Source organism: Penaeus monodon, chromosome 36 (genome assembly GCF_015228065.2).
Source record: "Penaeus monodon isolate SGIC_2016 chromosome 36, NSTDA_Pmon_1, whole genome shotgun sequence".
Taxonomy (NCBI): Eukaryota; Metazoa; Arthropoda; class Malacostraca; order Decapoda; family Penaeidae; genus Penaeus; species Penaeus monodon.
The window spans coordinates 25,710,082-25,714,732 of NC_051421.1; positions in this window are offsets into that span (position 1 = coordinate 25,710,082).

Consider the following 4,651-nt stretch of genomic DNA (forward strand, 5'->3'; position numbering starts at 1 on the left):
GTTTAATTATGGATCTCATGTGCCTTCAAGCAATCAAAAAGATTAAACTCATCACATCCCGGATTTAGGGGGGTTTAAGATTTGGTTCATTTATGCAAACGTAAAAAAATAACTCATGTTGGGGCCCCGCGCAGTGGTATTATGGGGAAGAGCGAGCGACAGAAGGCCAAGGGGGGTTTCCCCTCAGCCTTTTGATGTGTTTTCCTCTCCCACACCCATTTAAACCCAGCATAGGGGTTTTCTTCGTGAAAAGGAGGGGAAAAATGGAGCTTCCTCTAGAAAAAAATGCAAGAGATTAGAGATGATTGGGGAGTTTGGGGGACCAGCATCCCTCCCAACCGAAAAGGAGTTGATTAAAAGACGAAGAATGGGCACACAAAACGGGCCAGGACCGATGATGGCTAAAAGCAAGCACTTTTTGAGGGGTGCCAAGAGCCCTTTTAAAGGGGCGCACAGAGGGAAAGATGTGCAACATTCTCAGACCCAAAAAGTATGTACTTTCCCCCCCCTATACACTGAAAAATGTATTGGGGCAGGATTTTGACATAGAAGGTCTTATTAGTTTCCTTAGGGAGACTAATATTTTCAATAAAATTTAATTATGCATAATGTTTATGCAATAATTTTATGCACTTAGAGCATAATATTTATGCTTTGATTTTTAATATATTTATTGTTATTTGTAAGATATTTATTGATAGATTTTTAAAGTTTTAAATATTCTAATATTTCTATCTAACGAGGTGTTCGCCGCTAATGACCTTAGCCGTTGACGCGGCAGACAATTTTAAATTATCAATCAATCAATCACATCACCCCAAAGCGAGATGGTAGCCTGATAGTTGAGGTTTCGTCACTAGATGAGAGTGACTGTTTGTGTTGGATATGCGACATTCCTGGGGCTCAAGTCTCATGTTCTCCTTACATAACACTCAATCAGTATAAGGGAATTGTCTTTTCCCGAGATCTGATGAGGTATTCTGAGGAGAAGCTGTTAGAGGAACTAAAGAATTTTCATGTAGTGACAGTAAAACGTTATAGGAAGAAAGTTGATGGACTGGAACAGTCGACACCAGCTCTCCTTCTAACTTTTGAAACAATAGTCTTTCCAGAATCAGTTAAGTTGGCATGGTACCACCTCAAGGTAAAGCCATATGTGCCCAACCCTATGCGGTGCTTCCACTGCCAGGGTTATGGGCATGGATCCAACTCTTGCCATTTTAAGGAAAATGGACAACCAAGAGTGTGTGTAAAATGTGGTACAACAGGTCATGAAGGAGATGACAACCGTCCAGGTCCAATATGCTGTTATCACTGCAAAGAAGCTCATGAAGCTTCTTTAAAACAATGTAAAAGGTACACATTTGACGAAGTATTGATATTAAGGAGCAAGGAGAAAGTTAATTTTCCAGAGGCAAAGCGACATGCTCATTTCCTGTTTGCACAGCCACGTAAGTCCAATAGTAATTACACCACACACTCTGCCACTACCTTTAAACCTTAGTCCTCAAATGCTGAAACTGCCTCTGGTGAGTTGTTCCACCAGAAACGGAATAGGAGTGAGGGGTCTATTGAGGAGACTCCCCCTCCCAAAGTAAGGTCTTTGGAGTCATCAGTCAAGGCTCCAGAGGCCTCAGTGTTGACAGCTCTAGCTGCCACCACATTCTCAGGGGTCTCCGTTGCTAGGTAGAATACACCTGAAGCAAAAGCTCAGGTACGTCCTTTGCCTGGGCAGAGGAATCGTGAGCCTGTTCAAAAGACTCCCCCAGAGTGGAGTCTTTGGAGCCATCAGGCAGGGCTCCAGAGGCTTCAACGGTGACAGCCCCAACTGCCACCACATCCACAGGGGCCTCTGCTGCTAGACAGAATGCTCCTGAACCAAAGGCTGATGTCCGTCTTTTGCCCAGGCAAAGAAATCCTCAGCCTGTCCAAAGGAAACCTGTGGAAACTAGTTTCACAGGTAAACAACCCTTCTAAAGGTACTCCCAAGTCCCTGGAAAGGAACACCCTAAAGGTATGGGTGGGCCTTAACCACAAGTGCTGCCAAACAACTTATGAAGAGGTAGTTTGTCAGCCTGAAGAACTGGATACCCTAATCCAATGGAAATACCAGGGAATTCATGCAAAATGGGAAGAAATGCAACATCTGATAGCTTCATGTAACCAAGTTTGTGTATGCCTACAAGTGACTATGACCAGGGAAAACCGTCCGATTTCCCAGGGAGTATTCATTTAATCCGCTATAAAGGGCTGATAGGGCAAATATGACATAAAATTTTCTTTTCTGCGCAAAGTAAGAAGTCCATATTTTAAAAGGTTTACTTCTCCAACTCTTAATAGGGTTGTTACGGTAATGCGTCGGATAACTGTAGAAATAAATTACTCCCAGTATGTGGGATTTAGAGATGGCTAAATATAGGTTGTACTTTTTCTTCTATAAAGTGCTGAAGTCCTACAGTCCAGAGGTTATATAATGTATATATATATATATATATATATATATATATATATATATATATAATATGATATAATATATGTATATTATAAATAAATAAATAAATATATATATATATATATATATATATATATATATATATATATATATATATGTGAGAGAGAAAGAATATATAGATATTTGCATATATATATATATATATATATATATATATATATATATATAGAGAGAGAGAGAGAGAGAGAGAGAGAGAGAAAGAAATAAGAATATATTAATATGTATATATGTATACATAAATACACACACGCACACACACATATATATATATATATATATATATATATATATATATATATATGTGTGTGTGTGTGTGTGTGTGTGTGTGTGTGTGTGTGTGTGTGTGTGTGTGTGTGTGTTTGTGCCACTTTGTACTTTTGACGTCACGTCAACACAAATTAATAGATGTCCAACACACACACACACACACACACACACACACACACACCACACACACAACATATATATATATATATATATATATATATATATGTGTGTGTGTGTGTGTGTGTGTGTGTGTGTGTGTGTGTGTGTGTGTGTGTGTTGTGTGTGTGTGTGTGTGTGTGTGTGTGTGTGTGTGTCGCGTATGTGTATTTATGTATACATATATACATATTAATATATTCTTATTTCTCTCTCTCTCTCTCTCTCTCTCTCTCTCTCTCTCTCTCTCTCTCTCTCTCTCTCTATATATATATATATATATATATATATATATATATATATGTATATATATATATATATATATATATATATATATATATATATATATATATATATATATATATATATATATATATATATATTTATTTATTTATTTATATAAGAGAGAATATATATAATATATATATATATATATATATATTTATATATATATATAAATATATATATATATATATACGTATATGTATGTATATATAGATTTATATTTACAGACTTATCGATATTCATCTAACCGAAATTCTCTTGGTGTTTTATTACTGGTTATCACCTTAGTGCCATATATAAAAAATAATAAAGAAACTAATATATAAAAAATGTTAATCACAGACGGGTTGTAACACAATTATAACCCCTAATAATATTTTCAGCAACGTGACCTTATCAGAAGAGAAGGTGCCATCTTAAAATTTTAGTTAATTATATTTCTTCATTATTTATCTTACTATTTGATTTCATTATAAATATCACTTTCTTTAGTGTATTGATAGAATATAGGGGTAATATTGCCATTCTACAAACTACATATTGTAACTGCTTGATTGAAAGAAATTTACAGGCCTAAGGCAAGTGAGCCCTAATCCCATGCGGGAAACGAGAATCCCCTCCCGGTATATAACGTAGAGCTCACCCGTCGGCGGTGTAGCAGCCTGGCTATCACCGAGGAGTCGCAAGGTCTCAGGCGAACCTAATACTCCTGGGGAGAGCGAGTCCTTCCGGAGAGCAAACATGTTGAAAGCGAGCGGAATGAGACTGCTTGTTGCGCTACTTCTCGCCAGCGCGGCGGCGGCAGGGAACAACGGTAAAAACTTGCTGATATGTATTATGGATATAAAAGTTTATACTCATATACATACACATAACACACATATATACATATGTACATACACATACATACACACACACATATATGTGTATATAAATATGAATATATACATAATTGAGTACGCATATCTATAGAAGTTTCCATTTTTTATCAACAGTACCACCAACAACAGTACCACCGACAACATTACCACCGACAACATTACCACCGACAACATTACCACCAACAACAGTACCACCAACAACAGTACCACCGACAACAGTACCACCAACAACAGTACCACCGACAACAGTACCACCAACAACATTACCACCAACAACAGTACCACCAACAACAGTACCACCGACAACAGTACCACCAACAACATTACCACCGACAACATTACCAGCAACAACATTACCACCGACAACAGTACCACCAACAACAGTACCACCAACAACAGTACCACCAACAACAGTACCACCAACAACAGTACCACCAACAACAGTACCACCAACAACCATCATACCACAACATTACCACAACAACATTACCAGCACAAACATTACCAGCAAAAACATACACGAAAATTACCACCGACAACATTACCACCA